The sequence below is a fragment of the Marmota marmota genome, unplaced genomic scaffold (genome assembly GCF_001458135.2).
Source record: "Marmota marmota marmota unplaced genomic scaffold, marMar, whole genome shotgun sequence".
In the NCBI taxonomy this organism is placed as follows: domain Eukaryota; kingdom Metazoa; phylum Chordata; class Mammalia; order Rodentia; family Sciuridae; genus Marmota; species Marmota marmota.
In genome coordinates, this window is record NW_026000211.1 from 6257015 (window position 1) to 6265539 (window position 8525).

The following is an 8525-nucleotide window of genomic DNA, read 5'->3' on the forward strand; positions in this document are numbered from 1 at the left end:
AGAGCTGGGCAGGTGGATGCGGCTGGAAGATGGCGCCCTCGGGCCCGGGCAGCATCAGGCGGCGGTGCCGGCGGGTGCTCTACTGGATCCCGGTGGTCTTCATCAGCCTCCTGCTGGGCTGGTCCTACTACGCCTACGCCGTCCAGCTGTGCATAGGTGAGTGCGCGCCTCTGGCGCTGGCCAGCACTCTGGCCCACCCCCGGCCCTGGAGGGAGGGCACCAGCCTGCCCACAGCCTCTCCGTTCTTCCCTCACCCCTCGCGGCCCATCGTGACAGTCCCGGGACTCCGGGAGCCCAGCCCACTCAGCCGCACTTCCACTCTCCCCACCCGGTCTCCCCTGCGCCCCAGGAGCTGGGACTAGCAGCATCTCCACTGACACCGAGGCCCTAAACAGCCTCCGGGCAACCTTCTAACACTGGCTTTACGCTCGCCTTCCCCTTACAACCTTGGGGTTACCGGGTCACCTCCTCCCCAGGCACACGCAGCCCAGCACCCCTACTGCCTTCCCTAAGCACCGCCATTCCAGCCACACCCCCTACGTGGGTAGGACTGTATCAGCAACAACTGTGGGCTCAGCTGCCCGCAGCCTCCTCCAAGAAGTGAGGCCGGGAGGTTACACCAGAGGCTGGAGGGCTCCAAGCTGGGCCCCGGATCCTAGCTGCGCCTAACCCATGCAGGGATGGCCTCTGGTGGCAGGTCCTTTGCTGGTTGTCATGAATCCACTTTTTAAAAAATTTGTGACAGCGCTCAAGGGCGTTTTAGCTGCCTTTATGATTTGAGAATTGTCAGTTGGATACTTTCTAGTTAAGAAGAGTTGGAGGGGGATGAGCTGCTAAAAAGTATTTTTGAAGACATGCAATACACAGGACCATTACTTCGAAATGAGGATAATGGGGATGGGGAAATCATGTGAGGTTTTGATATCAGCAGAGTCAAATGGCTCCAGGCCAAGTTTGAGGCTCCTGAATTGGTGGGTAGGGTACTTTCAATGGGAAGACTTTTTTTTTTTTTTTCCTTAAGTTGGTTATGCACAAGCAGGAAATGCAGTTATGCTGGCTTCTACCTTCAGAGGTTTTGTAAAAGCTGGTCTGGGTTATCGGAAAAAATAAAATGTTAAAACAGAAGGCAGTCTTTCTGCCAGTAACTTGTGGATGCTTTCTGTGTCTACTGTTCCTCCTAGCAAAGTGTTTTTGCTCTATAAGCATTAGCGTTGGGTGGAAGAGAGGAAAAGATTAGATAATACCCTATTTAGTAGCATTTAAGCATTTTTAAAGGTTTAAGGCTGAGACGTTAGATTCTAACCTCAAAATGTTATCGCTGTGAGAAATAGGGTCCGAATAATACACCAAAATAATTGCTGACATAACTTTTAAGAGAATTGAGACTAGCTTCCCATTTTATATAGTTTTTAATAGTTTTGAAATCTGCACTTAGTACTTTGTTTACTAGCTTTAAAAACAGTCTTAATCCAAAAAGTAAAAAAGTGAGACTACAAAAATAAAAAAGAAAAAAAGATTGGGCTGTACTGACATCTTCATGACAATTCTTCTGGATATGTGGTATTCCAATCATGTATAATGTATAGAAAGAAAGTGAGGAAAAAGCATTGCATTTTATATTAATAGTTAATATTAAAATAGCTTGCCTTATTGCTGTACACTCTGTATGTTACATAACCACTAGGAATCTTTGCTGTATTTTATTCCTTCACCTTGTAGAAACAGTAAAAATATCAATTAGTTGGTGTACAGGAGGAAAGTCCTAGAAGGCCTTCTTTTTCAAAACAGGCAGCTTATTTTCCTGTATTATCACATTAGGCTAAGAAGCTTAGCCTGGCACAGTGTTGTGTCCATCAGGAGGAAACATTTGAAGGCAGAAAGAGCTTTTCTTCTCTAACAGGTACCAGATGCAACATGGGAGGTCTTGCTGTATTGGATAGACTAGTGATGGGTGAGGAATTACTGTTATATATGAGCCATATTTTTATATATACTTTATGTTTAAGACAAACTTAAAGTAACATAAAATCCACATCACTATTTTCATAATTGACATTTTGATTAAGAAGGAGAATGCCTCTTTTTATACTACCTAAGTGAAGGTCTGTCATTGATACTTGACCTAGTGATCCTAAGTCTCTTACCCCTGCTCGTGACTGCCTACTTGGCTTGGCACAAATGCCTCCCAGAGTGAAAGCAATCAATAAATGATCTTGATCCCAGTACCAGGAAAAATAAACAAATGATCTTGAATAAACAAACAAAGGATTCTGAGGCAATATCCCCTAGGTTGTCAGAAAGTAGTTTTTACATTTTTATTGCCATAGAAACATAAAAGGAAGTAATCATAAAAAGTCTAGATCCTAGGGTCTGGAAGACAGATAAATTGAAGCTGTATTTGATTCTAGAAACTATGGCAGTTTAGGAATGGTAAACCCAAAAGTCTTGCATGCCTTTGTTGGGTGTGAAATTGAGATTAACTGTATAATTCTTTTCTAGGCATTGGGAAAGATGGCAACTAGATTGATGCACAAAACCAGCCTCTGCTGCTTTTCACAAACAAAGAAAATGGAATGCCAGCTCCCACCCCCACTCCCAGCATTAATCACATCTTATTTTGCCCTGTCCTTTGTGGAGTTTTTCCCCTCTTGGAAATTGCTATTTATAGTCATATTTTAAAATTTTTCTCATATAAAACATTGGCCAGGGTTGGGACCAGAGGCAGGTGGGTCAGGGGCTGGAAAGTAGAGGAGGTCTCAAACAAACAAGGTGATTTACCCTGGTCCTTCCTTTCACATCTGCTGTCAGCTAGAGATGACCCTGAATATAAATTGCTGTGTGCCCTTTGCTGAGTGAACTGCAATTTAGAAGTAGTGCTTATCCTGGTATCCTTGGAAACTGGAGATAATGATTCCTCATTACAGTTAGTTTCTATATTTAACTGTGTGCATGTGTGTGGCTCTCTAGGCACTTTTTCAGTTAGCATAATTTTTCTTCATGTTTGTATTGTATAGAAATAACTCTTATCTTTTTGGAATATGTGTATATGTAAAATATGTGGGATATGCTGATAGTGTGACAGTCAAGTGTTTCAAGTATCCCTGGCTTCTTTTTTGTCTTACTTATCTTTAATTCCTTTAATTATTAGCTGTCTTGTTTGCCATACAATAAATTCAAAGGGAAAAATTTGTAAGGTGGTACTTCAAGACACAGAACTAGTGGAGCAAGGGTGATTCATAGCCTCAGATATGCCTGATTTGGTGGACACACTGAACCCCGTTTATATGTTTATATGTGGTAGTTATTAGTTTAACTTTGCTCGTTGTAGAAGGTAATTGAAGTTTTCCTTTTAAATGCTAACATTTAAATTGTTGTGATTATTTTTAAACTTTCATTCTGTTATAATTTCAAATTTGCTAAAAACTTGCTAGAGTATTATAATAACTGCCACATATTCTCATGTAACCATTTTGGTTTCCATTTTTTCTATAGTGTATTACTTCTCTGCTCTCTTTATGGGCAGGTGCTAGGAGACATTGACTGTTGTGTTGTGTACTCACATTTCCATGTTTGCTTATGCTTTTACTTAAGTAATTTTTACAAAATCATGAAGAACGACAAGTTCCGAGGTCATCTAGGCCAACCTCTTCCTGTATCATGGATGAAGCAGTTTAATGTTCAAAGTTGCTACAAGTTCTGTCCTGTTCCCAAGTTACCCAGTGAAGGTGTCAGCTGTGACTTTCACTGCTGTGGCACACATATCAAAATGTCTCCCTTCTTACCAAACGCCTCACCAAATATCCTAACCCAGTGAATTTGTATAGCAGGTCTTTTTAATACTCTTGTTGTTGTTTAGTAAGAATTAACACAGCTCTGAAAATAGCTAATAGCCTTTATACAATGATTTCAGAGTTTTAGAAGGCTATATAGTTTGGGCCAAAGAGTGAATATTTCTGGCTTTGCTAGCCATGTGGTAGAGAGCAGCCATAGAAAATACTTAACAAATTGGCCGTGGTTGTGTTCCAGTAAAACTTTATTGACAAAAATAGTTGGCAAATCAGATATTTGCCGACTTTTGGGGTATGTTAGAAGTTATACCATTAGAGCATTGAGGCTTTAACTCATTAGCAAAATGGTCTTTCTTAATAAACATTCCTCAACAATGATTGAAATTTCTTATATTGTACACATTACTGGAGATATTTAAGAATTAAAAGAAGTAATCCACAAACTTAAGAATCAGTTTGGGGTATATATAATTGTGTTTTCTATTTTTCATGCAAACAAATATCTCTGAGGATAAAATATATAAAACCTTATATTCTATTAAGCTGTGATCTACCATTAACTCAAGGCCATTGCAAGTTCAAAGATGGAGATTGAAGGGTCTCTAAAGTGCCTTCCAGCAGGAAATGAATTCGAGCCATGCAGAAAGGAACATTATTATTATTTGTAAATTATCACTTTATAAACTATGTAGGACATTAAGGCTTTTTTCTTTATTTTTTTAAGAGCAGACAGATGACCTTGGGAATATAGATGTTACTATCTATATGTAGTAAAATAATTTAAAATTAAACAGAAGGCACATACATAGAAAAATGATGCATATAAAACATTTGATTCCTAAGTTCTTTTAAGCATGATTTCTTATTGGCAATAGCATTGCCAAATACATATATTCTGTGATTTTTCTTGATATTGTTAAATATTTTAAAAGTTGAAGTTTATTAACCAAGGGTTTAAAATCTCAACATTTCTTCAAATCTAAAATTCAAATGTGCAACCTAAGATATGTTCCAAATTCTTGATCTATACTACATTTGACATTAATATAAATGGTTCAGGGGGAGGGAGGGACATGGGAGAAAAGATGCTACTTAAATTTTTCTTGGTTCCATTTAGTGTGTCATCAAATTATTTTTCTTTTGCTGTACTAGACAAGACATCATTACTGTTTGTTTAACTTCTATTAGAGATAATTTATATAAAGCAATTACCTTAGACTTAGCATGTAGGGATGCTCAGCAAATGTTAAATAAACTAATTTTTTGTGAATTTTTTTTTACTTACTTTTATTTAACCTCTTTGGAGTATGAGAACATCCAGTTACATGGTGGAAATAAATAGAGAATCGGATCTTGCTGTCAGAACTCAATTTAAACTAAGGCTTATTGTAGCAAGGTTTGCTTTCAAAAGCTTCCTGAAAATGACATTCATGCCATTAAATAGGTGCATGTTTCTAGTAATTAAAAGCTGAGGGAGATTTCTTAAATCAAGGTAATTGTCTCTAGGGAAGGTGTGTCCACAGGGTTAGAAAGGAGTCAACTTGTGAAGCTTGCAGAAGGTTCATTCAAAACCCATTGACCCCTTGTTATATGCCAAGTGTTTTCCTCCCTAGAAATGACTTAGAGGAGAGCTTAATAGAGATCTTTTCCTAATAGCCAAGAAAAAAAATTGCCTGTGGGAAAGAATACAAAACCTCAAGCCTTTGCCAGCTTGGGCAGGAGGCAAGAGGTGTTACCTTTCAGAATGACCCTTCTGGGTGAGTGGTAGGAGAGCAGAAATGGAATATGAGACACAGCACTCCTGGGAACCTGGGTATTGGTTTTGGACCAATGTGAAAGGGTAATTAGTAAAGAAAATGCAAAGACTGAAGGGACTCTTAGGTAATAATGAATTCAAGTCATGTTATAAATCTTAATACACACACACACACACGTATGTATGTATATCATGTATATCTCAGAGGTAGTTTATGACCAGCAGTTTTTGCCCCTGCTTCCAACTGGGTAGTTGTTTTAGCTCCCATGCTTCTTACATGATGCTTGGTTGGGCCACTTTTACTCTGCTGTCAGCCCAGGGCTTGTGACTTGGGTGAAACTGGGCAGAGAACTTCATGAATATAATTCATTGAATCTGTGAAAAGACTGGAAGACCTAGTTTGGAAAATGGACAGAAACCAAGAAAAGGTTGGTGAAGCCAAGCTGAGATTATTCTGGAATGGCCTTCTGAAGGAGCCACTGCCCTAGTGACTGGCCACCATGGAGCTCTGGAACCATCACTTCTGCCTGCAGCTTTGAAAAGTGGTTCCACTTCAGCTCCACAGGCTGAGTGCAGCTTGTTGTAGCCATGTCACAGGCCGTAGGTTTCAGCAAGCACAGGTGTTTGATCTCTTTTGCTTTCCATGAAGACAAATAGTGCCAGGAAGACTAAATAAGTAGATAAAACAAAAAACAAAGCAACAGCAACAAAAATGGAAAGTATTTTCCAGAGGTTAATGTATAAGAAGTTGAGATGTTCTCTCCACTGATTTTTTTGTTTGTTTCATTTGTTTGTGTTTTTCATCTTGATGGAAAATTTGTGATTTCCCTTCACAGAAAAATGGAACTATGGCTTAGATTTCATAATTTATACTGCTGATTTCATGTACTTTGACAGTTGAATCACATCTCCCAGCCTTCTTTTCTGTAGGAATTGGTGGGTTCATGGTTTCCTTGAGATTCCGGCACATTCTTTGTGATGACTGTAAAAATAACTGCCTCGTCTAACTTGAAAATGACAGAATAGAATATGGCATAGATTCTTCATGCTGTCCGTTGGGAAAGCAAGATTTCAAAGATCATTAGAAAGACAGTTTTAATATTATGTGAAATTATATTATTGCATATTATAATTTAGAAATAGTACAGAGAATTAATAAAAACATAACAATTGGAGTTTTTTAGTAGTCCATTAGAAAAACTGTTGAAATATGTTTTCTAACTCCTTCAGGGGAGTTTTATTAACATGTATTTATTGTTACATCAATCAGATGCCCACAGTGGAAAAAGTGGGCAGAAAAAAATTATCAAGGCAGAAGGTAGGAGTCTGGGGCAGTGGCAGAAGGTAGATGCCCTGATTTTTTAAAAAAATATATGACAGCAATAAAGAAGGCAACTGTGATGGCCTGAGGGTTCTCATTTAAAAATTATAGCACCACATTTTTGTAACACTTATGTAGCTTCTTTCCTAATTTGACTTTTCACTTGATTATAGCTTTTAAATTCAGTTATAAATATTAGTGCCCAAGGTGTTACAAATCCGTTTTTATTTGGGAGATAAATATATATGCTGTGTTTATTGTGAGCAAAAATAATATGCTGTGTTTATCATCTTAGCACTCCTCTGCACTTCTCTACTTAACGATTGTTCATTTTAGATATGTCGTTGATTATATTTTAAAAATACAAATGAAGTGCTTTGGTCAATGCCTGGGTTTTATTTCTCTGCCAGTGTTTTCTCCATGGTATCCTGAAATTTCCCTCCATATGAAGTGTGCAATTAAGCATTTTTGCTGTAACTAAGTTAATTTGACCTCCTTGGATTTATTCACTAGCATTGCTATTCCAAAGGAGCAGGATAGTCCAAAGGAGTCTATTAAGGGAGGGGGGGGAAGCTTTGTCATGGTTGTCTATGTTCTTGTGTGCAGATAAAATTAAATTTGTGTCTGTGTGTTTATTGCATTATGTAAAAAACTGAATTTTCATTGTATTTGAAGAGTATGTGTGGAGTGACATAATTTAAAATTCAGACTAGGGGATAGGGGTATAGCTCAGTGGTAGAACGTGTGCCTGGCATGTGGGAAGCCCTGGGTTCAATCCCTAGTACCAAAACAAAAACCTCATCCCAGATTGTGCCCCTGATCCCTTTGGGAGTTGTGGGTTATCGCAAAGAGGTATGGAAGCTGGATCTGAAGTGTGGCTTTTCAGCAGAGTTGTAGGGACGTGAGGGATGGCAGGATTTAAAATAGTGTCTGTAATGTACACATAATCCACATCTTGCATACTGTAGGGGAAAAGACAGCCTGCAGCAGAACAGCTGAGCTTGAGATGTCACAAAAGACACCTGATGCCATTTATAGAAAAAAGACTTTCAGTTATGAGCCTCAAGCTGAAAGTCATAAGCCTGCTCCCAATTGCAGGGGCCAGTTAGTGGTCAAGTTTATTACCAAGTAGGCAACTTGATGTGACATGTATTAGGAAGAAAGGCAGTCAGGAATTTATGCACTTAACTATGACTTGTGATTATTTAGGGCATCCCTAGAGAGGTCAGTTAATGTAGAAAGATGGAGGGCAGAGACCAGTTTGACTTAAACAGGGCTTTAGTTATAGCATATTTTAATGAAATACAGCTTATTCTATGACGACTATATACTGAAAAATAATATATATAGAACTGAGAACTGTATGTTAGAAGGGGAAAGGTGGCAGGGATTCACTATAGGCTTTCATAAATTTGCCCTTTAACAAAATACAAAATCCAAGAATTGAATGCTTTTCAACCAGCCATAATTTTGGAACACACTTTTTGTTTATTCAAAAAAATATCTATTGACTGTTCTTGGAGCTTATAGTCTAGTTGGGATGGAGAGGAGAACAAATAATAAACATACATAAATGGGTTATATAATTTGTTGGAGAGTCCTAAGCATCATGACAAAAAGCAAAAAAAAAAAAAAAAAAAAAAAAAAAAAAAAAAAAAAA

The 8525-nt window shown here is 38.4% G+C and overlaps 1 protein-coding gene across 1 annotated transcript in view; it reads left to right on the top strand.

The window, feature by feature from the left end:
- The first annotated feature begins 6 nt into the window (after positions 1 to 6).
- The window catches only part of Zdhhc2 (zinc finger DHHC-type palmitoyltransferase 2), a 69124-nt gene continuing 60605 nt past the window's right edge, over positions 7 to 8525 (top strand). Inside the window, exon 1 of the mRNA XM_048791820.1 lies at positions 7 to 156. The gene's annotated coding sequence lies outside the window, so the exon portion shown is untranslated. The remainder of the gene's footprint in view (positions 157 to 8525) is intronic.